The sequence below is a fragment of the Ammospiza nelsoni genome, chromosome 2, assembly GCF_027579445.1.
Source record: "Ammospiza nelsoni isolate bAmmNel1 chromosome 2, bAmmNel1.pri, whole genome shotgun sequence".
Lineage (NCBI taxonomy): Eukaryota > Metazoa > Chordata > Aves > Passeriformes > Passerellidae > Ammospiza > Ammospiza nelsoni.
Window position 1 is genome coordinate 108692643 of NC_080634.1, and position 26491 is coordinate 108719133.

Below are 26491 nucleotides of genomic sequence, written 5' to 3' on the forward strand. Positions count from 1 at the left end.
TCCATTTCCTTGTAGTCACAAAATTCCCAAAATTTTTTTTTTTTCTCCTCCAATTGCAGTTGCTTTGATGGTATCTCCTTTCCAGAGCGTTTGTAAGTCCTTCTTTTCTGTTTTGGCCTTCAGCGGGGATCAATTTGGGCAAGCTTTTGTGCATGTCCCTGCACTTGATGGCATATGGTCTGCTTTTTTATGGGCTTGACTCTGGGAAATTTTTTTTAATTTTTTTTTTAAGTATCCATGCAATGTCCCTCATATCTTCCCCTTGAAGTTGTGTCTTCCTCCTCGACTTTTTCCCCTGCTTTTGCAACTTCTGTGAGCTTCGTTTGGGCATGTTTTGGTCCTTTGCACTGCAACACACTTCCTCACAGACCATTTTTTGAAGACACTAAATCTGCTGAGTTTCTGGGATTTTTTCAATTGCATTTCATTTGATCCTATCTCCTTTCCAGAGTGTTTGTAAGCCTTTCTTTTCGGGGTCGCAAGATTCCCTTTCCCTTCCCGAAAGGAAATGAAATTTCCTTTCGGGAAGGGAAAGGGAATCTTGCGATTTCAATGGGGACCAATAGGGGAATCTTTGGTGCATGTCCCTGCACTTGATGCCATGCAATGCCTTTGCATGGCTTTGACTTTGCGAAAATTTTTTTTTCTTTTTTTCACTATCAATAGCATGTCCCTCTTATCTTCCCCTCCAAGCTGAGTCTTCCTCCTTGACTTTTTCCCCTGCTTTTGCAGCATCTGCGAGCTTTGTTTTGGCCAGTTTTGTACCTTTCCACTGTGTTGGATAGAATGCCGGTCCATTTCCTTGTAGTCACAAAATTTCCAAAATTTTCTTTTTTTTCTTCTCCAATTGCTGTTCTTTGATGGTATCTCCTTTCCAGAGCGTTTGTAAGTCCTTCTTTTCTGTTTTGGCCTTCAGCGGTGATCAATTTGGGCAAGCTTGTTGCATGTGCCTGCACTTGATGGCATATGGCCTGCCTTTTTATGGGCTTGACTCTGGGAATTTTTTTTTTAATTTTTTTTTTTTAGGCATCCATGCCACTTCCCTCATATCTTCCCCTCCAAGCCTTGTCTTCCTCCTTGACTTCTTCCCTGCTTTTGCAGCATCTGCGAGCTTAGTTTTTTCCTGGTTTGGTCCTTTGCACTGCGCTGGATAGAATGCCGGTCCATTTCCTTGTAGTCACAAAATTCCCAAAATTTTTTTTTTTTCTCCTCCAATTGCAGTTGCTTTGATGGTATCTCCTTTCCAGAGCGTTTGTAAGTCCTTCTTTTCTGTTTTGGCCTTCAGCGGGGATCAATTTGGGCAAGCTTTGGTGCATGTCCCTGCACTTAATGGCATATGGCCTGCTTTTTTATGGGCTTGACTCTGGGAAATTTTTTTTAATTTTTTTTTTAAGTATCCATGCAATGTCCCTCATATCTTCCCCTTGAAGTTGTGTCTTCCTCCTCGACTTTTTCCCCTGCTTTTGCAACTTCTGTGAGCTTCGTTTGGGCATGTTTTGGTCCTTTGCACTGCAACACACTTCCTCACAGACCATTTTTTGAAGACACTAAATCTGCTGAGTTTCTGGGATTTTTTCAATTGCATTTCATTTGATCCTATCTCCTTTCCAGAGTGTTTGTAAGCCTTTCTTTTCGGGGTCGCAAGATTCCCTTTCCCTTCCCGAAAGGAAATGAAATTTCCTTTCGGGAAGGGAAAGGGAAGAATCTTGCGATTTCAATGGGGACCAATAGGGGAATCTTTGGTGCATGTCCCTGCACTTGATGCCATGCAATGCCTTTGCATGGCTTTGACTTTGCGAAAATTTTTTTTTCTTTTTTTCACTATCAATAGCATGTCCCTCTTATCTTCCCCTCCAAGCTGAGTCTTCCTCCTTGACTTTTTCCCCTGCTTTTGCAGCATCTGCGAGCTTTGTTTTGGCCAGTTTTGTACCTTTCCACTGTGTTGGATAGAATGCCGGTCCATTTCCTTGTAGTCACAAAATTTCCAAAATTTTCTTTTTTTTCTTCTCCAATTGCTGTTCTTTGATGGTATCTCCTTTCCAGAGCGTTTGTAAGTCCTTCTTTTCTGTTTTGGCCTTCAGCGGTGATCAATTTGGGCAAGCTTGTTGCATGTGCCTGCACTTGATGGCATATGGCCTGCCTTTTTATGGGCTTGACTCTGGGAATCTTTTTTTTAATTTTTTTTTTTTTAGGCATCCATGCCACTTCCCTCATATCTTCCCCTCCAAGCCTTGTCTTCCTCCTTGACTTCTTCCCTGCTTTTGCAGCATCTGCGAGCTTAGTTTTTTCCTGGTTTGGTCCTTTGCACTGCGCTGGATAGAATGCCGGTCCATTTCCTTGTAGTCACAAAATTCCCAAATTTTTTTTTTTTTCTCCTCCAATTGCAGTTGCTTTGATGGTATCTCCTTTCCAGAGCGTTTGTAAGTCCTTCTTTTCTGTTTTGGCCTTCAGCGGGGATCAATTTGGGCAAGCTTTGGTGCATGTCCCTGCACTTGATGGCATATGGCCTGCTTTTTTATGGGCTTGACTCTGGGAAATTTTTTTTAATTTTTTTTTTAAGTATCCATGCAATGTCCCTCATATCTTCCCCTTGAAGTTGTGTCTTCCTCCTCGACTTTTTCCCCTGCTTTTGCAACTTCTGTGAGCTTCGTTTGGGCATGTTTTGGTCCTTTGCCCTGCAACTCACTTCCTCACAGACCATTTTAGGAAGACACTAAATCTGATGATTTTCTGGGATTTTTTCAATTGCATTTCATTTGATCCTATCTCCTTTCCAGAGTGTTTGTAAGCCTTTCTTTTCGGGGTCGCAAGATTCCCTTTCCCTTCCCGAAAGGAAATGAAATTTCCTTTCGGGAAGGGAAAGGGAATCTTGCGATTTCAATGGGGACCAATAGGGGAATCTTTGGTGCATGTCCCTGCACTTGATGCCATGCAATGCCTTTGCATGGCTTTGACTTTGCGAAAATTTTTTTTTCTTTTTTTCACTATCAATAGCATGTCCCTCTTATCTTCCCCTCCAAGCTGAGTCTTCCTCCTTGACTTTTTCCCCTGCTTTTGCAGCATCTGCGAGCTTTGTTTTGGCCAGTTTTGTACCTTTCCACTGTGTTGGATAGAATGCCGGTCCATTTCCTTGTAGTCACAAAATTTCAAAAATTTTCTTTTTTTTCTTCTCCAATTGCTGTTCTTTGATGGTATCTCCTTTCCAGAGCGTTTGTAAGTCCTTCTTTTCTGTTTTGGCCTTCAGCGGTGATCAATTTGGGCAAGCTTGTTGCATGTGCCTGCACTTGATGGCATATGGCCTGCCTTTTTATGGGCTTGACTCTGGGAATTTTTTTTTTAATTTTTTTTTTTAGGCATCCATGCCACTTCCCTCATATCTTCCCCTCCAAGCCTTGTCTTCCTCCCTGACTTCTTCCCTGCTTTTGCAGCATCTGCGAGCTTAGTTTTTTCCTGGTTTGGTCCTTTGCACTGCGCTGGATAGAATGCCGGTCCATTTCCTTGTAGTCACAAAATTCCCAAATTTTTTTTTTTTTCTCCTCCAATTGCAGTTGCTTTGATGGTATCTCCTTTCCAGAGCGTTTGTAAGTCCTTCTTTTCTGTTTTGGCCTTCAGCGGTGATCAATTTGGGCAAGCTTGTTGCATGTGCCTGCACTTGATGGCATATGGCCTGCTTTTTTATGGGCTTGACTCTGGGAAATTTTTTTTAATTTTTTTTTAAGTATCCATGCAATGTCCCTCATATCTTCCCCTTGAAGTTGTGTCTTCCTCCTCGACTTTTTCCCCTGCTTTTGCAACTTCTGTGAACTTCGTTTGGGCATGTTTTGGTCCTTTGCACTGCAACTCACTTCCTCACAGACCATTTTTTGAAGACACTAAATCTGATGATTTTCTGGGATTTTTTCAATTGCATTTCATTTGATCCTATCTCCTTTCCAGAGTGTTTCTAAGCCTTTCTTTTCGGGGTCGCAAGATTCCCTTTCCCTTCCCGAAAGGAAATGAAATTTCCTTTCGGGAAGGGAAAGGGAATCTTGCGATTTCAATGGGGACCAATAGGGGAATCTTTGGTGCATGTCCCTGCACTTGATGCCATGCAATGCCTTTGCATGGCTTTGACTTTGCGAAAATGTTTTTTTCTTTTTTTCACTATCAATAGCATGTCCCTCTTATCTTCCCCTCCAAGCTGAGTCTTCCTCCTTGACTTTTTCCCCTGCTTTTGCAGCATCTGCGAGCTTTGTTTTGGCCAGTTTTGTACCTTTCCACTGTGTTGGATAGAATGCTGGTCCATTTCCTTGTAGTCACAAAATTTCCAAAATTTTCTTTTTTTTCTTCTCCAATTGCTGTTCTTTGATGGTATCTCCTTTCCAGAGCGTTTGTAAGTCCTTCTTTTCTCTTTTGGCCTTCAGCGGTGATCAATTTGGGCAAGCTTTGGTGCATGTGCCTGCACTTGATGGCATATGGCCTGCCTTTTTATGGGCTTGACTCTGGGAATTTTTTTTTATTTTTTTTTTTTAGGCATCCATGCCACTTCCCTCATATCTTCCCCTCCAAGCCTTGTCTTCCTCCTTGACTTCTTCCCTGCTTTTGCAGCATCTGCGAATTTAGTTTTTTCCTGGTTTGGTCCTTTGCACTGCGCTGGATAGAATGCCGGTCCATTTCCTTGTAGTCACAAAATTCCCAAAATTTTTTTTTTTTCTCCTCCAATTGCAGTTGCTTTGATGGTATCTCCTTTCCAGAGCGTTTGTAAGTCCTTCTTTTCTGTTTTGGCCTTCAGCGGGGATCAATTTGGGCAAGCTTTGGTGCATGTCCCTGCACTTGATGGCATATGGCCTGCTTTTTTATGGGCTTGACTCTGGGAAATTTTTTTTAATTTTTTTTTTAAGTATCCATGCAATGTCCCTCATATCTTCCCCTTGAAGTTGTGTCTTCCTCCTCGACTTTTTCCCCTGCTTTTGCAACTTCTGTGAGCTTCGTTTGGGCATGTTTTGGTCCTTTGCACTGCAACACACTTCCTCACAGACCATTTTTTGAAGACACTAAATCTGCTGAGTTTCTGGGATTTTTTCAATTGCATTTCATTTGATCCTATCTCCTTTCCAGAGTGTTTGTAAGCCTTTCTTTTCGGGGTCGCAAGATTCCCTTTCCCTTCCCGAAAGGAAATGAAATTTCCTTTCGGGAAGGGAAAGGGAAGAATCTTGCGATTTCAATGGGGACCAATAGGGGAATCTTTGGTGCATGTCCCTGCACTTGATGCCATGCAATGCCTTTGCATGGCTTTGACTTTGCGAAAATTTTTTTTTCTTTTTTTCACTATCAATAGCATGTCCCTCTTATCTTCCCCTCCAAGCTGAGTCTTCCTCCTTGACTTTTTCCCCTGCTTTTGCAGCATCTGCGAGCTTTGTTTTGGCCAGTTTTGTACCTTTCCACTGTGTTGGATAGAATGCCGGTCCATTTCCTTGTAGTCACAAAATTTCAAAAATTTTCTTTTTTTTCTTCTCCAATTGCTGTTCTTTGATGGTATCTCCTTTCCAGAGCGTTTGTAAGTCCTTCTTTTCTGTTTTGGCCTTCAGCGGTGATCAATTTGGGCAAGCTTGTTGCATGTGCCTGCACTTGATGGCATATGGCCTGCCTTTTTATGGGCTTGACTCTGGGAATCTTTTTTTTAATTTTTTTTTTTTTAGGCATCCATGCCACTTCCCTCATATCTTCCCCTCCAAGCCTTGTCTTCCTCCTTGACTTCTTCCCTGCTTTTGCAGCATCTGCGAGCTTAGTTTTTTCCTGGTTTGGTCCTTTGCACTGCGCTGGATAGAATGCCGGTCCATTTCCTTGTAGTCACAAAATTCCCAAATTTTTTTTTTTTTCTCCTCCAATTGCAGTTGCTTTGATGGTATCTCCTTTCCAGAGCGTTTGTAAGTCCTTCTTTTCTGTTTTGGCCTTCAGCGGGGATCAATTTGGGCAAGCTTTGGTGCATGTCCCTGCACTTGATGGCATATGGCCTGCTTTTTTATGGGCTTGACTCTGGGAAATTTTTTTTAATTTTTTTTTTAAGTATCCATGCAATGTCCCTCATATCTTCCCCTTGAAGTTGTGTCTTCCTCCTCGACTTTTTCCCCTGCTTTTGCAACTTCTGTGAGCTTCGTTTGGGCATGTTTTGGTCCTTTGCCCTGCAACTCACTTCCTCACAGACCATTTTAGGAAGACACTAAATCTGATGATTTTCTGGGATTTTTTCAATTGCATTTCATTTGATCCTATCTCCTTTCCAGAGTGTTTGTAAGCCTTTCTTTTCGGGGTCGCAAGATTCCCTTTCCCTTCCCGAAAGGAAATTTCATTTCCTTTCGGGAAGGGAAAGGGAATCTTGCGATTTCAATGGGGACCAATAGGGGAATCTTTGGTGCATGTCCCTGCACTTGATGCCATGCAATGCCTTTGCGTGGCTTTGACTTTGCGAAAATGTTTTTTTCTTTTTTTCACTATCAATAGCATGTCCCTCTTATCTTCCCCTCCAAGCTGAGTCTTCCTCCTTGACTTTTTCCCCTGCTTTTGCAGCATCTGCGAGCTTTGTTTTGGCCTGGTTTGTACTTTTCCACTGTGTTGGATAGAATGCCGGTCCATTTCCTTGTAGTCACAAAATTTCCAAAATTTTCTTTTTTTTCTTCTCCAATTGCTGTTCTTTGATGGTATCTCCTTTCCAGAGCGTTTGTAAGTCCTTCTTTTCTGTTTTGGCCTTCAGCGGTGATCAATTTGGGCAAGCTTGTTGCATGTGCCTGCACTTGATGGCATATGGCCTGCCTTTTTATGGGCTTGACTCTGGCAATTTTTTTTTAATTTTTTTTTTTTAGGCATCCATGCCACTTCCCTCATATCTTCCCCTCCAAGCCTTGTCTTCCTCCTTGACTTCTTCCCTGCTTTTGCAGCATCTGCGAGCTTAGTTTTTTCCTGGTTTGGTCCTTTGCACTGCGCTGGATAGAATGCCGGTCCATTTCCTTGTAGTCACAAAATTCCCAAAATTTTTTTTTTTTCTCCTCCAATTGCAGTTGCTTTGATGGTATCTCCTTTCCAGAGCGTTTGTAAGTCCTTCTTTTCTGTTTTGGCCTTCAGCGGGGATCAATTTGGGCAAGCTTTGGTGCATGTCCCTGCACTTGATGGCATATGGCCTGCTTTTTTATGGGCTTGACTCTGGGAAATTTTTTTTAATTTTTTTTTTAAGTATCCATGCAATGTCCCTCATATCTTCCCCTTGAAGTTGTGTCTTCCTCCTCGACTTTTTCCCCTGCTTTTGCAACTTCTGTGAGCTTCGTTTGGGCATGTTTTGGTCCTTTGCACTGCAACACACTTCCTCACAGACCATTTTTTGAAGACACTAAATCTGCTGAGTTTCTGGGATTTTTTCAATTGCATTTCATTTGATCCTATCTCCTTTCCAGAGTGTTTGTAAGCCTTTCTTTTCGGGGTCGCAAGATTCCCTTTCCCTTCCCGAAAGGAAATGAAATTTCCTTTCGGGAAGGGAAAGGGAAGAATCTTGCGATTTCAATGGGGACCAATAGGGGAATCTTTGGTGCATGTCCCTGCACTTGATGCCATGCAATGCCTTTGCATGGCTTTGACTTTGCGAAAATTTTTTTTTCTTTTTTTCACTATCAATAGCATGTCCCTCTTATCTTCCCCTCCAAGCTGAGTCTTCCTCCTTGACTTTTTCCCCTGCTTTTGCAGCATCTGCGAGCTTTGTTTTGGCCTGGTTTGTACCTTTCCACTGTGTTGGATAGAATGCCGGTCCATTTCCTTGTAGTCACAAAATTTCAAAAATTTTCTTTTTTTTCTTCTCCAATTGCTGTTCTTTGATGGTATCTCCTTTCCAGAGCGTTTATAAGTCCTTCTTTTCTGTTTTGGCCTTCAGCAGTGATCAATTTGGGCAAGCTTGTTGCATGTGCCTGCACTTGATGGCATATGGCCTGCCTTTTTATGGGCTTGACTCTGGGAATTTTTTTTTTAATTTTTTTTTTTTAGGCATCCATGCCACTTCCCTCATATCTTCCCCTCCAAGCCTTGTCTTCCTCCTTGACTTCTTCCCTGCTTTTGCAGCATCTGCGAGCTTAGTTTTTTCCTGGTTTGGTCCTTTGCACTGCGCTGGATAGAATGCCGGTCCATTTCCTTGTAGTCACAAAATTCCCAAAATTTTTTTTTTTTCTCCTCCAATTGCAGTTGCTTTGATGGTATCTCCTTTCCAGAGCGTTTGTAAGTCCTTCTTTTCTGTTTTGGCCTTCAGCGGGGATCAATTTGGGCAAGCTTTGGTGCATGTCCCTGCACTTGATGGCATATGGCCTGCTTTTTTATGGGCTTGACTCTGGGAAATTTTTTTTAATTTTTTTTTTAAGTATCCATGCAATGTCCCTCATATCTTCCCCTTGAAGTTGTGTCTTCCTCCTCGACTTTTTCCCCTGCTTTTGCAACTTCTGTGAGCTTCGTTTGGGCATGTTTTGGTCCTTTGCACTGCAACACACTTCCTCACAGACCATTTTTTGAAGACACTAAATCTGCTGATTTTCTGGGATTTTTTCAATTGCATTTCATTTGATCCTATCTCCTTTCCAGAGTGTTTGTAAGCCTTTCTTTTCGGGGTCGCAAGATTCCCTTTCCCTTCCCGAAAGGAAATGAAATTTCCTTTCGGGAAGGGAAAGGGAATCTTGCGATTTCAATGGGGACCAATAGGGGAATCTTTGGTGCATGTCCCTGCACTTGATGCCATGCAATGCCTTTGCATGGCTTTGACTTTGCGAAAATTTTTTTTTCTTTTTTTCACTATCAATAGCATGTCCCTCTTATCTTCCCCTCCAAGCTGAGTCTTCCTCCTTGACTTTTTCCCCTGCTTTTGCAGCATCTGCGAGCTTTGTTTTGGCCAGTTTTGTACCTTTCCACTGTGTTGGATAGAATGCTGGTCCATTTCCTTGTAGTCACAAAATTTCCAAAATTTTCTTTTTTTTCTTCTCCAATTGCTGTTCTTTGATGGTATCTCCTTTCCAGAGCGTTTGTAAGTCCTTCTTTTCTGTTTTGGCCTTCAGCGGTGATCAATTTGGGCAAGCTTGTTGCATGTGCCTGCACTTGATGGCATATGGCCTGCCTTTTTATGGGCTTGACTCTGGGAATTTTTTTTTTAATTTTTTTTTTTAGGCATCCATGCCACTTCCCTCATATCTTCCCCTCCAAGCCTTGTCTTCCTCCCTGACTTCTTCCCTGCTTTTGCAGCATCTGCGAGCTTAGTTTTTTCCTGGTTTGGTCCTTTGCACTGCGCTGGATAGAATGCCGGTCCATTTCCTTGTAGTCACAAAATTCCCAAATTTTTTTTTTTTTCTCCTCCAATTGCAGTTGCTTTGATGGTATCTCCTTTCCAGAGCGTTTGTAAGTCCTTCTTTTCTGTTTTGGCCTTCAGCGGGGATCAATTTGGGCAAGCTTTGGTGCATGTCCCTGCACTTGATGGCATATGGCCTGCTTTTTTATGGGCTTGACTCTGGGAAATTTTTTTTAATTTTTTTTTTAAGTATCCATGCAATGTCCCTCATATCTTCCCCTTGAAGTTGTGTCTTCCTCCTCGACTTTTTCCCCTGCTTTTGCAACTTCTGTGAGCTTCGTTTGGGCATGTTTTGGTCCTTTGCACTGCAACACACTTCCTCACAGACCATTTTTTGAAGACACTAAATCTGCTGAGTTTCTGGGATTTTTTCAATTGCATTTCATTTGATCCTATCTCCTTTCCAGAGTGTTTGTAAGCCTTTCTTTTCGGGGTCGCAAGATTCCCTTTCCCTTCCCGAAAGGAAATGAAATTTCCTTTCGGGAAGGGAAAGGGAAGAATCTTGCGATTTCAATGGGGACCAATAGGGGAATCTTTGGTGCATGTCCCTGCACTTGATGCCATGCAATGCCTTTGCATGGCTTTGACTTTGCGAAAATTTTTTTTTCTTTTTTTCACTATCAATAGCATGTCCCTCTTATCTTCCCCTCCAAGCTGAGTCTTCCTCCTTGACTTTTTCCCCTGCTTTTGCAGCATCTGCGAGCTTTGTTTTGGCCAGTTTTGTACCTTTCCACTGTGTTGGATAGAATGCCGGTCCATTTCCTTGTAGTCACAAAATTTCCAAAATTTTCTTTTTTTTCTTCTCCAATTGCTGTTCTTTGATGGTATCTCCTTTCCAGAGCGTTTGTAAGTCCTTCTTTTCTGTTTTGGCCTTCAGCGGTGATCAATTTGGGCAAGCTTGTTGCATGTGCCTGCACTTGATGGCATATGGCCTGCCTTTTTATGGGCTTGACTCTGGGAATTTTTTTTTTAATTTTTTTTTTTTAGGCATCCATGCCACTTCCCTCATATCTTCCCCTCCAAGCCTTGTCTTCCTCCTTGACTTCTTCCCTGCTTTTGCAGCATCTGCGAGCTTAGTTTTTTCCTGGTTTGGTCCTTTGCACTGCGCTGGATAGAATGCCGGTCCATTTCCTTGTAGTCACAAAATTCCCAAAATTTTTTTTTTTTCTCCTCCAATTGCAGTTGCTTTGATGGTATCTCCTTTCCAGAGCGTTTGTAAGTCCTTCTTTTCTGTTTTGGCCTTCAGCGGGGATCAATTTGGGCAAGCTTTGGTGCATGTCCCTGCACTTGATGGCATATGGCCTGCTTTTTTATGGGCTTGACTCTGGGAAATTTTTTTTAATTTTTTTTTTTAAGTATCCATGCAATGTCCCTCATATCTTCCCCTTGAAGTTGTGTCTTCCTCCTCGACTTTTTCCCCTGCTTTTGCAACTTCTGTGAGCTTCGTTTGGGCATGTTTTGGTCCTTTGCACTGCAACACACTTCCTCACAGACCATTTTAGGAAGACACTAAATCTGATGATTTTCTGGGATTTTTTCAATTCCATTTCATTTGATCCTATCTCCTTTCCAGAGTGTTTGTAAGCCTTTCTTTTCGGGGTCGCAAGATTCCCTTTCCCTTCCCGAAAGGAAATTTCATTTCCTTTCGGGAAGGGAAAGGGAATCTTGCGATTTCAATGGGGACCAATAGGGGAATCTTTGGTGCATGTCCCTGCACTTGATGCCATGCAATGCCTTTGCATGGCTTTGACTTTGCGAAAATGTTTTTTTCTTTTTTTCACTATCAATAGCATGTCCCTCTTATCTTCCCCTCCAAGCTGAGTCTTCCTCCTTGACTTTTTCCCCTGCTTTTGCAGCATCTGCGAGCTTTGTTTTGGCCAGTTTTGTACCTTTCCACTGTGTTGGATAGAATGCCGGTCCATTTCCTTGTAGTCACAAAATTTCCAAAATTTTCTTTTTTTTCTTCTCCAATTGCTGTTCTTTGATGGTATCTCCTTTCCAGAGCGTTTGTAAGTCCTTCTTTTCTGTTTTGGCCTTCAGCGGTGATCAATTTGGGCAAGCTTGTTGCATGTGCCTGCACTTGATGGCATATGGCCTGCCGTTTTATGGGCTTGACTCTGGGAATTTTTTTTTTAATTTTTTTTTTTTAGGCATCCATGCCACTTCCCTCATATCTTCCCCTCCAAGCCTTGTCTTCCTCCTTGACTTCTTCCCTGCTTTTGCAGCATCTGCGAGCTTAGTTTTTTCCTGGTTTGGTCCTTTGCACTGCGCTGGATAGAATGCCGGTCCATTTCCTTGTAGTCACAAAATTCCCAAAATTTTTTTTTTTTCTCCTCCAATTGCAGTTGCTTTGATGGTATCTCCTTTCCAGAGCGTTTGTAAGTCCTTCTTTTCTGTTTTGGCCTTCAGCGGGGATCAATTTGGGCAAGCTTTGGTGCATGTCCCTGCACTTGATGGCATATGGCCTGCTTTTTTATGGGCTTGACTCTGGGAAATTTTTTTTAATTTTTTTTTAAGTATCCATGCAATGTCCCTCATATCTTCCCCTTGAAGTTGCGTCTTCCTCCTCGACTTTTTCCCCTGCTTTTGCAACTTCTGTGAACTTCGTTTGGGCATGTTTTGGTCCTTTGCACTGCAACTCACTTCCTCACAGACCATTTTTTGAAGACACTAAATCTGATGATTTTCTGGGATTTTTTCAATTGCATTTCATTTGATCCTATCTCCTTTCCAGAGTGTTTGTAAGCCTTTCTTTTCGGGGTCGCAAGATTCCCTTTCCCTTCCCGAAAGGAAATGAAATTTCCTTTCGGGAAGGGAAAGGGAATCTTGCGATTTCAATGGGGACCAATAGGGGAATCTTTGGTGCATGTCCCTGCACTTGATGCCATGCAATGCCTTTGCATGGCTTTGACTTTGCGAAAATGTTTTTTTCTTTTTTTCACTATCAATAGCATGTCCCTCTTATCTTCCCCTCCAAGCTGAGTCTTCCTCCTTGACTTTTTCCCCTGCTTTTGCAGCATCTGCGAGCTTTGTTTTGGCCAGTTTTGTACCTTTCCACTGTGTTGGATAGAATGCTGGTCCATTTCCTTGTAGTCACAAAATTTCCAAAATTTTCTTTTTTTTCTTCTCCAATTGCTGTTCTTTGATGGTATCTCCTTTCCAGAGCGTTTGTAAGTCCTTCTTTTCTGTTTTGGCCTTCAGCGGTGATCAATTTGGGCAAGCTTTGGTGCATGTGCCTGCACTTGATGGCATATGGCCTGCCTTTTTATGGGCTTGACTCTGGGAATTTTTTTTTATTTTTTTTTTTTAGGCATCCATGCCACTTCCCTCATATCTTCCCCTCCAAGCCTTGTCTTCCTCCTTGACTTCTTCCCTGCTTTTGCAGCATCTGCGAATTTAGTTTTTTCCTGGTTTGGTCCTTTGCACTGCGCTGGATAGAATGCCGGTCCATTTCCTTGTAGTCACAAAATTCCCAAAATTTTTTTTTTTTCTCCTCCAATTGCAGTTGCTTTGATGGTATCTCCTTTCCAGAGCGTTTGTAAGTCCTTCTTTTCTGTTTTGGCCTTCAGCGGGGATCAATTTGGGCAAGCTTTGGTGCATGTCCCTGCACTTGATGGCATATGGCCTGCTTTTTTATGGGCTTGACTCTGGGAAATTTTTTTTAATTTTTTTTTTAAGTATCCATGCAATGTCCCTCATATCTTCCCCTTGAAGTTGTGTCTTCCTCCTCGACTTTTTCCCCTGCTTTTGCAACTTCTGTGAGCTTCGTTTGGGCATGTTTTGGTCCTTTGCACTGCAACACACTTCCTCACAGACCATTTTTTGAAGACACTAAATCTGCTGAGTTTCTGGGATTTTTTCAATTGCATTTCATTTGATCCTATCTCCTTTCCAGAGTGTTTGTAAGCCTTTCTTTTCGGGGTCGCAAGATTCCCTTTCCCTTCCCGAAAGGAAATGAAATTTCCTTTCGGGAAGGGAAAGGGAAGAATCTTGCGATTTCAATGGGGACCAATAGGGGAATCTTTGGTGCATGTCCCTGCACTTGATGCCATGCAATGCCTTTGCATGGCTTTGACTTTGCGAAAATTTTTTTTTCTTTTTTTCACTATCAATAGCATGTCCCTCTTATCTTCCCCTCCAAGCTGAGTCTTCCTCCTTGACTTTTTCCCCTGCTTTTGCAGCATCTGCGAGCTTTGTTTTGGTCAGTTTTGTACCTTTCCACTGTGTTGGATAGAATGCCGGTCCATTTCCTTGTAGTCACAAAATTTCCAAAATTTTCTTTTTTTTCTTCTCCAATTGCTGTTCTTTGATGGTATCTCCTTTCCAGAGCGTTTGTAAGTCCTTCTTTTCTGTTTTGGCCTTCAGCGGTGATCAATTTGGGCAAGCTTGTTGCATGTGCCTGCACTTGATGGCATATGGCCTGCCTTTTTATGGGCTTGACTCTGGCGAATCTTTTTTTTAATTTTTTTTTTTTTAGGCATCCATGCCACTTCCCTCATATCTTCCCCTCCAAGCCTTGTCTTCCTCCTTGACTTCTTCCCTGCTTTTGCAGCATCTGCGAGCTTAGTTTTTTCCTGGTTTGGTCCTTTGCACTGCGCTGGATAGAATGCCGGTCCATTTCCTTGTAGTCACAAAATTCCCAAATTTTTTTTTTTTTCTCCTCCAATTGCAGTTGCTTTGATGGTATCTCCTTTCCAGAGCGTTTGTAAGTCCTTCTTTTCTGTTTTGGCCTTCAGCGGGGATCAATTTGGGCAAGCTTTGGTGCATGTCCCTGCACTTGATGGCATATGGCCTGCTTTTTTATGGGCTTGACTCTGGGAAATTTTTTTTAATTTTTTTTTTAAGTATCCATGCAATGTCCCTCATATCTTCCCCTTGAAGTTGTGTCTTCCTCCTCGACTGTTTCCCCTGCTTTTGCAACTTCTGTGAGCTTCGTTTGGGCATGTTTTGGTCCTTTGCCCTGCAACTCACTTCCTCACAGACCATTTTAGGAAGACACTAAATCTGATGATTTTCTGGGATTTTTTCAATTGCATTTCATTTGATCCTATCTCCTTTCCAGAGTGTTTGTAAGCCTTTCTTTTCGGGGTCGCAAGATTCCCTTTCCCTTCCCGAAAGGAAATTTCATTTCCTTTCGGGAAGGGAAAGGGAATCTTGCGATTTCAATGGGGACCAATAGGGGAATCTTTGGTGCATGTCCCTGCACTTGATGCCATGCAATGCCTTTGCGTGGCTTTGACTTTGCGAAAATGTTTTTTTCTTTTTTTCACTATCAATAGCATGTCCCTCTTATCTTCCCCTCCAAGCTGAGTCTTCCTCCTTGACTTTTTCCCCTGCTTTTGCAGCATCTGCGAGCTTTGTTTTGGCCTGGTTTGTACTTTTCCACTGTGTTGGATAGAATGCCGGTCCATTTCCTTGTAGTCAAAAAATTTCCAAAATTTTCTTTTTTTTCTTCTCCAATTGCTGTTCTTTGATGGTATCTCCTTTCCAGAGCGTTTGTAAGTCCTTCTTTTCTGTTTTGGCCTTCAGCGGTGATCAATTTGGGCAAGCTTGTTGCATGTGCCTGCACTTGATGGCATATGGCCTGCCGTTTTATGGGCTTGACTCTGGGAATTTTTTTTTAATTTTTTTTTTTTAGGCATCCATGCCACTTCCCTCATATCTTCCCCTCCAAGCCTTGTCTTCCTCCTTGACTTCTTCCCTGCTTTTGCAGCATCTGCGAGCTTAGTTTTTTCCTGGTTTGGTCCTTTGCACTGCGCTGGATAGAATGCCGGTCCATTTCCTTGTAGTCACAAAATTCCCAAAATTTTTTTTTTTTCTCCTCCAATTGCAGTTGCTTTGATGGTATCTCCTTTCCAGAGCGTTTGTAAGTCCTTCTTTTCTGTTTTGGCCTTCAGCGGGGATCAATTTGGGCAAGCTTTGGTGCATGTCCCTGCACTTGATGGCATATGGCCTGCTTTTTTATGGGCTTGACTCTGGGAAATTTTTTTTAATTTTTTTTTTAAGTATCCATGCAATGTCCCTCATATCTTCCCCTTGAAGTTGTGTCTTCCTCCTCGACTTTTTCCCCTGCTTTTGCAACTTCTGTGAGCTTCGTTTGGGCATGTTTTGGTCCTTTGCACTGCAACACACTTCCTCACAGACCATTTTTTGAAGACACTAAATCTGCTGAGTTTCTGGGATTTTTTCAATTGCATTTCATTTGATCCTATCTCCTTTCCAGAGTGTTTGTAAGCCTTTCTTTTCGGGGTCGCAAGATTCCCTTTCCCTTCCCGAAAGGAAATGAAATTTCCTTTCGGGAAGGGAAAGGGAATCTTGCGATTTCAATGGGGACCAATAGGGGAATCTTTGGTGCATGTCCCTGCACTTGATGCCATGCAATGCCTTTGCATGGCTTTGACTTTGCGAAAATGTTTTTTTCTTTTTTTCACTATCAATAGCATGTCCCTCTTATCTTCCCCTCCAAGCTGAGTCTTCCTCCTTGACTTTTTCCCCTGCTTTTGCAGCATCTGCGAGCTTTGTTTTGGCCAGTTTTGTACCTTTCCACTGTGTTGGATAGAATGCTGGTCCATTTCCTTGTAGTCACAAAATTTCCAAAATTTTCTTTTTTTTCTTCTCCAATTGCTGTTCTTTGATGGTATCTCCTTTCCAGAGCGTTTGTAAGTCCTTCTTTTCTGTTTTGGCCTTCAGCGGTGATCAATTTGGGCAAGCTTGTTGCATGTGCCTGCACTTGATGGCATATGGCCTGCCTTTTTATGGGCTTGACTCTGGGAATTTTTTTTTTAATTTTTTTTTTTAGGCATCCATGCCACTTCCCTCATATCTTCCCCTCCAAGCCTTGTCTTCCTCCCTGACTTCTTCCCTGCTTTTGCAGCATCTGCGAGCTTAGTTTTTTCCTGGTTTGGTCCTTTGCACTGCGCTGGATAGAATGCCGGTCCATTTCCTTGTAGTCACAAAATTCCCAAATTTTTTTTTTTTTCTCCTCCAATTGCAGTTGCTTTGATGGTATCTCCTTTCCAGAGCGTTTGTAAGTCCTTCTTTTCTGTTTTGGCCTTCAGCGGGGATCAATTTGGGCAAGCTTTGGTGCATGTCCCTGCACTTGATGGCATATGGCCTGCTTTTTTATGGGCTTGACTCTGGGAAATTTTTTTTAATTTTTTTTTTAAGTATCCATGCAATGTCCCTCATATCTTCCCCTTGAAGTTGTGTCTTCCTCCTCGACTTTTTCCCCTGCTTTTGCAACTTCTGTGAGCTTCGTTTGGGCATGTTTTGGTCCTTTGTACTGCAACACACTTCCTCACAGACCATTTTTTGAAGACACTAAATCTGCTGAGTTTCTGGGATTTTTTCAATTGCATTTCATTTGATCCTATCTCCTTTCCAGAGTGTTTGTAAGCCTTTCTTTTCGGGGTCGCAAGATTCCCTTTCCCTTCCCGAAAGGAAATGAAATTTCCTTTCGGGAAGGGAAAGGGAAGAATCTTGCGATTTCAATGGGGACCAATAGGGGAATCTTTGGTGCATGTCCCTGCACTTGATGCCATGCAATGCCTTTGCATGGCTTTGACTTTGCGAAAATTTTTTTTTCTTTTTTTCACTATCAATAGCATGTCCCTCTTATCTTCCCCTCCAAGCTGAGTCTTCCTCCTTGACTTTTTCCCCTGCTTTTGCAGCATCTGCGAGCTTTGTTTTGGCCAGTTTTGTACCTTTCCACTGTGTTGGATAGAATGCCGGTCCATTTCCTTGTAGTCACAAAATTTCCAAAATTTTCTTTTTTTTCTTCTCCAATTGCTGTTCTTTGATGGTATCTCCTTTCCAGAGCGTTTGTAAGTCCTTCTTTTCTGTTTTGGCCTTCAGCGGTGATCAATTTGGGCAAGCTTGTTGCATGTGCCTGCACTTGATGGCATATGGCCTGCCTTTTTATGGGCTTGACTCTGGGAATTTTTTTTTTAATTTTTTTTTTTTAGGCATCCATGCCACTTCCCTCATATCTTCCCCTCCAAGCCTTGTCTTCCTCCTTGACTTCTTCCCTGCTTTTGCAGCATCTGCGAGCTTAGTTTTTTCCTGGTTTGGTCCTTTGCACTGCGCTGGATAGAATGCCGGTCCATTTCCTTGTAGTCACAAAATTCCCAAAATTTTTTTTTTTTCTCCTCCAATTGCAGTTGCTTTGATGGTATCTCCTTTCCAGAGCGTTTGTAAGTCCTTCTTTTCTGTTTTGGCCTTCAGCGGGGATCAATTTGGGCAAGCTTTGGTGCATGTCCCTGCACTTGATGGCATATGGCCTGCTTTTTTATGGGCTTGACTCTGGGAAATTTTTTTTAATTTTTTTTTTTAAGTATCCATGCAATGTCCCTCATATCTTCCCCTTGAAGTTGTGTCTTCCTCCTCGACTTTTTCCCCTGCTTTTGCAACTTCTGTGAGCTTCGTTTGGGCATGTTTTGGTCCTTTGCACTGCAACACACTTCCTCACAGACCATTTTAGGAAGACACTAAATCTGATGATTTTCTGGGATTTTTTCAATTCCATTTCATTTGATCCTATCTCCTTTCCAGAGTGTTTGTAAGCCTTTCTTTTCGGGGTCGCAAGATTCCCTTTCCCTTCCCGAAAGGAAATTTCATTTCCTTTCAGGAAGGGAAAGGGAATCTTGCGATTTCAATGGGGACCAATAGGGGAATCTTTGGTGCATGTCCCTGCACTTGATGCCATGCAATGCCTTTGCATGGCTTTGACTTTGCGAAAATGTTTTTTTCTTTTTTTCACTATCAATAGCATGTCCCTCTTATCTTCCCCTCCAAGCTGAGTCTTCCTCCTTGACTTTTTCCCCTGCTTTTGCAGCATCTGCGAGCTTTGTTTTGGCCAGTTTTGTACCTTTCCACTGTGTTGGATAGAATGCCGGTCCATTTCCTTGTAGTCACAAAATTTCCAAAATTTTCTTTTTTTTCTTCTCCAATTGCTGTTCTTTGATGGTATCTCCTTTCCAGAGCGTTTGTAAGTCCTTCTTTTCTGTTTTGGCCTTCAGCGGTGATCAATTTGGGCAAGCTTGTTGCATGTGCCTGCACTTGATGGCATATGGCCTGCCGTTTTATGGGCTTGACTCTGGGATTTTTTTTTTTTAATTTTTTTTTTTTAGGCATCCATGCCACTTCCCTCATATCTTCCCCTCCAAGCCTTGTCTTCCTCCTTGACTTCTTCCCTGCTTTTGCAGCATCTGCGAGCTTAGTTTTTTCCTGGTTTGGTCCTTTGCACTGCGCTGGATAGAATGCCGGTCCATTTCCTTGTAGTCACAAAATTCCCAAAATTTTTTTTTTTTCTCCTCCAATTGCAGTTGCTTTGATGGTATCTCCTTTCCAGAGCGTTTGTAAGTCCTTCTTTTCTGTTTTGGCCTTCAGCGGGGATCAATTTGGGCAAGCTTTGGTGCATGTCCCTGCACTTGATGGCATATGGCCTGCTTTTTTATGGGCTTGACTCTGGGAAATTTTTTTTAATTTTTTTTTAAGTATCCATGCAATGTCCCTCATATCATCCCCTTGAAGTTGTGTCTTCCTCCTCGACTTTTTCCCCTGCTTTTGCAACTTCTGTGAACTTCGTTTGGGCATGTTTTGGTCCTTTGCACTGCAACTCACTTCCTCACAGACCATTTTTTGAAGACACTAAATCTGATGATTTTCTGGGATTTTTTCAATTGCATTTCATTTGATCCTATCTCCTTTCCAGAGTGTTTGTAAGCCTTTCTTTTCGGGGTCGCAAGATTCCCTTTCCCTTCCCGAAAGGAAATGAAATTTCCTTTCGGGAAGGGAAAGGGAATCTTGCGATTTCAATGGGGACCAATAGGGGAATCTTTGGTGCATGTCCCTGCACTTGATGCCATGCAATGCCTTTGCATGGCTTTGACTTTGCGAAAATGTTTTTTTCTTTTTTTCACTATCAATAGCATGTCCCTCTTATCTTCCCCTCCAAGCTGAGTCTTCCTCCTTGACTTTTTCCCCTGCTTTTGCAGCATCTGCGAGCTTTGTTTTGGCCAGTTTTGTACCTTTCCACTGTGTTGGATAGAATGCTGGTCCATTTCCTTGTAGTCACAAAATTTCCAAAATTTTCTTTTTTTTCTTCTCCAATTGCTGTTCTTTGATGGTATCTCCTTTCCAGAGCGTTTGTAAGTCCTTCTTTTCTCTTTTGGCCTTCAGCGGTGATCAATTTGGGCAAGCTTTGGTGCATGTGCCTGCACTTGATGGCATATGGCCTGCCTTTTTATGGGCTTGACTCTGGGAATTTTTTTTTATTTTTTTTTTTTAGGCATCCATGCCACTTCCCTCATATCTTCCCCTCCAAGCCTTGTCTTCCTCCTTGACTTCTTCCCTGCTTTTGCAGCATCTGCGAATTTAGTTTTTTCCTGGTTTGGTCCTTTGCACTGCGCTGGATAGAATGCCGGTCCATTTCCTTGTAGTCACAAAATTCCCAAAATTTTTTTTTTTTCTCCTCCAATTGCAGTTGCTTTGATGGTATCTCCTTTCCAGAGCGTTTGTAAGTCCTTCTTTTCTGTTTTGGCCTTCAGCGGGGATCAATTTGGGCAAGCTTTTGTGCATGTCCCTGCACTTGATGGCATATGGTCTGCTTTTTTATGGGCTTGACTCTGGGAAATTTTTTTTAATTTTTTTTTTAAGTATCCATGCAATGTCCCTCATATTTTCCCCTTGAAGTTGTGTCTTCCTCCTCGACTTTTTCCCCTGCTTTTGCAACTTCTGTGAGCTTCGTTTGGGCATGTTTTGGTCCTTTGCACTGCAACACACTTCCTCACAGACCATTTTTTGAAGACACTAAATCTGCTGAGTTTCTGGGATTTTTTCAATTGCATTTCATTTGATCCTATCTCCTTTCCAGAGTGTTTGTAAGCCTTTCTTTTCGGGGTCGCAAGATTCCCTTTCCCTTCCCGAAAGGAAATGAAATTTCCTTTCGGGAAGGGAAAGGGAATCTTGCGATTTCAATGGGGACCAATAGGGGAATCTTTGGTGCATGTCCCTGCACTTGATGCCATGCAATGCCTTTGCATGGCTTTGACTTTGCGAAAATTTTTTTTTCTTTTTTTCACTATCAATAGCATGTCCCTCTTATCTTCCCCTCCAAGCTGAGTCTTCCTCCTTGACTTTTTCCCCTGCTTTTGCAGCATCTGCGAGCTTTGTTTTGGCCAGTTTTGTACCTTTCCACTGTGTTGGATAGAATGCCGGTCCATTTCCTTGTAGTCACAAAATTTCCAAAATTTTCTTTTTTTTCTTCTCCAATTGCTGTTCTTTGATGGTATCTCCTTTCCAGAGCGTTTGTAAGTCCTTCTTTTCTGTTTTGGCCTTCAGCGGTGATCAATTTGGGCAAGCTTGTTGCATGTGCCTGCACTTGATGGCATATGGCCTGCCGTTTTATGGGCTTGACTCTGGGATTTTTTTTTTTTAATTTTTTTTTTTTAGGCATCCATGCCACTTCCCTCATATCTTCCCCTCCAAGCCTTGTCTTCCTCCTTGACTTCTTCCCTGCTTTTGCAGCATCTGCGAGCTTAGTTTTTTCCTGGTTTGGTCCTTTGCACTGCGCTGGATAGAATGCCGGTCCATTTCCTTGTAGTCACAAAATTCCCAAAATTTTTTTTTTTTCTCCTCCAATTGCAGTTGCTTTGATGGTATCTCCTTTCCAGAGCGTTTGTAAGTCCTTCTTTTCTGTTTTGGCCTTCAGCGGGGATCAATTTGGGCAAGCTTTGGTGCATGTCCCTGCACTTGATGGCATATGGCCTGCTTTTTTATGGGCTTGACTCTGGGAAATTTTTTTTAATTTTTTTTTAAGTATCCATGCAATGTCCCTCATATCATCCCCTTGAAGTTGTGTCTTCCTCCTCGACTTTTTCCCCTGCTTTTGCAACTTCTGTGAACTTCGTTTGGGCATGTTTTGGTCCTTTGCACTGCAACTCACTTCCTCACAGACCATTTTTTGAAGACACTAAATCTGATGATTTTCTGGGATTTTTTCAATTGCATTTCATTTGATCCTATCTCCTTTCCAGAGTGTTTGTAAGCCTTTCTTTTCGGGGTCGCAAGATTCCCTTTCCCTTCCCGAAAGGAAATGAAATTTCCTTTCGGGAAGGGAAAGGGAATCTTGCGATTTCAATGGGGACCAATAGGGGAATCTTTGGTGCATGTCCCTGCACTTGATGCCATGCAATGCCTTTGCATGGCTTTGACTTTGCGAAAATGTTTTTTTCTTTTTTTCACTATCAATAGCATGTCCCTCTTATCTTCCCCTCCAAGCTGAGTCTTCCTCCTTGACTTTTTCCCCTGCTTTTGCAGCATCTGCGAGCTTTGTTTTGGCCAGTTTTGTACCTTTCCACTGTGTTGGATAGAATGCTGGTCCATTTCCTTGTAGTCACAAAATTTCCAAAATTTTCTTTTTTTTCTTCTCCAATTGCTGTTCTTTGATGGTATCTCCTTTCCAGAGCGTTTGTAAGTCCTTCTTTTCTCTTTTGGCCTTCAGCGGTGATCAATTTGGGCAAGCTTTGGTGCATGTGCCTGCACTTGATGGCATATGGCCTGCCTTTTTATGGGCTTGACTCTGGGAATTTTTTTTTATTTTTTTTTTTTAGGCATCCATGCCACTTCCCTCATATCTTCCCCTCCAAGCCTTGTCTTCCTCCTTGACTTCTTCCCTGCTTTTGCAGCATCTGCGAATTTAGTTTTTTCCTGGTTTGGTCCTTTGCACTGCGCTGGATAGAATGCCGGTCCATTTCCTTGTAGTCACAAAATTCCCAAAATTTTTTTTTTTTCTCCTCCAATTGCAGTTGCTTTGATGGTATCTCCTTTCCAGAGCGTTTGTAAGTCCTTCTTTTCTGTTTTGGCCTTCAGCGGGGATCAATTTGGGCAAGCTTTTGTGCATGTCCCTGCACTTGATGGCATATGGTCTGCTTTTTTATGGGCTTGACTCTGGGAAATTTTTTTTAATTTTTTTTTTAAGTATCCATGCAATGTCCCTCATATTTTCCCCTTGAAGTTGTGTCTTCCTCCTCGACTTTTTCCCCTGCTTTTGCAACTTCTGTGAGCTTCGTTTGGGCATGTTTTGGTCCTTTGCACTGCAACACACTTCCTCACAGACCATTTTTTGAAGACACTAAATCTGCTGAGTTTCTGGGATTTTTTCAATTGCATTTCATTTGATCCTATCTCCTTTCCAGAGTGTTTGTAAGCCTTTCTTTTCGGGGTCGCAAGATTCCCTTTCCCTTCCCGAAAGGAAATGAAATTTCCTTTCGGGAAGGGAAAGGGAATCTTGCGATTTCAATGGGGACCAATAGGGGAATCTTTGGTGCATGTCCCTGCACTTGATGCCATGCAATGCCTTTGCATGGCTTTGACTTTGCGAAAATTTTTTTTTCTTTTTTTCACTATCAATAGCATGTCCCTCTTATCTTCCCCTCCAAGCTGAGTCTTCCTCCTTGACTTTTTCCCCTGCTTTTGCAGCATCTGCGAGCTTTGTTTTGGCCAGTTTTGTACCTTTCCACTGTGTTGGATAGAATGCCGGTCCATTTCCTTGTAGTCACAAAATTTCCAAAATTTTCTTTTTTTTCTTCTCCAATTGCTGTTCTTTGATGGTATCTCCTTTCCAGAGCGTTTGTAAGTCCTTCTTTTCTGTTTTGGCCTTCAGCGGTGATCAATTTGGGCAAGCTTGTTGCATGTGCCTGCACTTGATGGCATATGGCCTGCCTTTTTATGGGCTTGACTCTGGGAATTTTTTTTTTAATTTTTTTTTTTTAGGCATCCATGCCACTTCCCTCATATCTTCCCCTCCAAGCCTTGTCTTCCTCCTTGACTTCTTCCCTGCTTTTGCAGCATCTGCGAGCTTAGTTTTTTCCTGGTTTGGTCCTTTGCACTGCGCTGGATAGAATGCCGGTCCATTTCCTTGTAGTCACAAAATTCCCAAAATTTTTTTTTTTTCTCCTCCAATTGCAGTTGCTTTGATGGTATCTCCTTTCCAGAGCGTTTGTAAGTCCTTCTTTTCTGTTTTGGCCTTCAGCGGGGATCAATTTGGGCAAGCTTTGGTGCATGTCCCTGCACTTGATGGCATATGGCCTGCTTTTTTATGGGCTTGACTCTGGGAAATTTTTTTTAATTTTTTTTTTAAGTATCCATGCAATGTCCCTCATATCTTCCCCTTGAAGTTGTGTCTTCCTCCTCGACTTTTTCCCCTGCTTTTGCAACTTCTGTGAGCTTCGTTTGGGCATGTTTTGGTCCTTTGCCCTGCAACTCACTTCCTCACAGACCATTTTAGGAAGACACTAAATCTGATGATTTTCTGGGATTTTTTCAATTGCATTTCATTTGATCCTATCTCCTTTCCAGAGTGTTTGTAAGCCTTTCTTTTCGGGGTCGCAAGATTCCCTTTCCCTTCCCGAAAGGAAATGAAATTTCCTTTCGGGAAGGGAAAGGGAATCTTGCGATTTCAATGGGGACCAATAGGGGAATCTTTGGTGCATGTCCCTGCACTTGATGCCATGCAATGCCTTTGCATGGCTTTGACTTTGCGAAAATTTTTTTTTCTTTTTTTCACTATCAATAGCATGTCCCTCTTATCTTCCCCTCCAAGCTGAGTCTTCCTCCTTGACTTTTTCCCCTGCTTTTGCAGCATCTGCGAGCTTTGTTTTGGCCAGTTTTGTACCTTTCCACTGTGTTGGATAGAATGCCGGTCCATTTCCTTGTAGTCACAAAATTTCCAAAATTTTCTTTTTTTTCTTCTCCAATTGCTGTTCTTTGATGGTATCTCCTTTCCAGAGCGTTTGTAAGTCCTTCTTTTCTGTTTTGGCCTTCAGCGGTGATCAATTTGGGCAAGCTTGTTGCATGTGCCTGCACTTGATGGCATATGGCCTGCCTTTTTATGGGCTTGACTCTGGGAATTTTTTTTTATTTTTTTTTTTTAGGCATCCATGCCACTTCCCTCATATCTTCCCCTCCAAGCCTTGTCTTCCTCCTTGACTTCTTCCCTGCTTTTGCAGCATCTGCGAGCTTAGTTTTTTCCTGGTTTGGTCCTTTGCACTGCGCTGGATAGAATGCCGGTCCATTTCCTTGTAGTCACAAAATTCCCAAAATTTTTTTTTTTTCTCCTCCAATTGCAGTTGCTTTGATGGTATCTCCTTTCCAGAGCGTTTGTAAGTCCTTCTTTTCTGTTTTGGCCTTCAGCGGGGATCAATTTGGGCAAGCTTTGGTGCATGTCCCTGCACTTGATGGCATATGGCCTGCTTTTTTATGGGCTTGACTCTGGGAAATTTTTTTTAATTTTTTTTTAAGTATCCATGCAATGTCTCTCATATCTTCCCCTTGAAGTTGTGTCTTCCTCCTCGACTTTTTCCCCTGCTTTTGCAACTTCTGTGAGCTTCGTTTGGGCATGTTTTGGTCCTTTGCACTGCAACACACTTCCTCACAGACCATTTTTTGAAGACACTAAATCTGATGATTTTCTGGGATTTTTTCAATTGCATTTCATTTGATCCTATCTCCTTTCCAGAGTGTTTGTAAGCCTTTCTTTTCGGGGTCGCAAGATTCCCTTTCCCTTCCCGAAAGGAAATGAAATTTCCTTTCGGGAAGGGAAAGGGAATCTTGCGATTTCAATGGGGACCAATAGGGGAATCTTTGGTGCATGTCCCTGCACTTGATGCCATGCAATGCCTTTGCATGGCTTTGACTTTGCGAAAATGTTTTTTTCTTTTTTTCACTATCAATAGCATGTCCCTCTTATCTTCCCCTCCAAGCTGAGTCTTCCTCCTTGACTTTTTCCCCTGCTTTTGCAGCATCTGCGAGCTTTGTTTTGGCCAGTTTTGTACCTTTCCACTGTGTTGGATAGAATGCCGGTCCATTTCCTTGTAGTCACAAAATTTCCAAAATTTTCTTTTTTTTCTTCTCCAATTGCTGTTCTTTGATGGTATCTCCTTTCCAGAGCGTTTGTAAGTCCTTCTTTTCTGTTTTGGCCTTCAGCGGTGATCAATTTGGGCAAGCTTGTTGCATGTGCCTGCACTTGATGGCATATGGCCTGCCTTTTTATGGGCTTGACTCTGGGAATCTTTTTTTTAATTTTTTTTTTTTAGGCATCCATGCCACTTCCCTCATATCTTCCCCTCCAAGCCTTGTCTTCCTCCTTGACTTCTTCCCTGCTTTTGCAGCATCTGCGAGCTTAGTTTTTTCCTGGTTTGGTCCTTTGCACTGCGCTGGATAGAATGCCGGTCCATTTCCTTGTAGTCACAAAATTCCCAAAATTTTTTTTTTTTCTCCTCCAATTGCAGTTGCTTTGATGGTATCTCCTTTCCAGAGCGTTTGTAAGTCCTTCTTTTCTGTTTTGGCCTTCAGCGGGGATCAATTTGGGCAAGCTTTGGTGCATGTCCCTGCACTTGATGGCATATGGCCTGCTTTTTTATGGGCTTGACTCTGGGAAATTTTTTTTAATTTTTTTTTTAAGTATCCATGCAATGTCCCTCATATCTTCCCCTTGAAGTTGTGTCTTCCTCCTCGACTTTTTCCCCTGCTTTTGCAACTTCTGTGAGCTTCGTTTGGGCATGTTTTGGTCCTTTGCACTGCAACACACTTCCTCACAGACCATTTTTTGAAGACACTAAATCTGCTGAGTTTCTGGGATTTTTTCAATTGCATTTCATTTGATCCTATCTCCTTTCCAGAGTGTTTGTAAGCCTTTCTTTTCGGGGTCGCAAGATTCCCTTTCCCTTCCCGAAAGGAAATGAAATTTCCTTTCGGGAAGGGAAAGGGAAGAATCTTGCGATTTCAATGGGGACCAATAGGGGAATCTTTGGTGCATGTCCCTGCACTTGATGCCATGCAATGCCTTTGCATGGCTTTGACTTTGCGAAAATGTTTTTTTCTTTTTTTCACTATCAATAGCATGTCCCTCTTATCTTCCCCTCCAAGCTGAGTCTTCCTCCTTGACTTTTTCCCCTGCTTTTGCAGCATCTGCGAGCTTTGTTTTGGCCAGTTTTGTACCTTTCCACTGTGTTGGATAGAATGCCGGTCCATTTCCTTGTAGTCACAAAATTTCAAAAATTTTCTTTTTTTTCTTCTCCAATTGCTGTTCTTTGATGGTATCTCCTTTCCAGAGCGTTTGTAAGTCCTTCTTTTCTGTTTTGGCCTTCA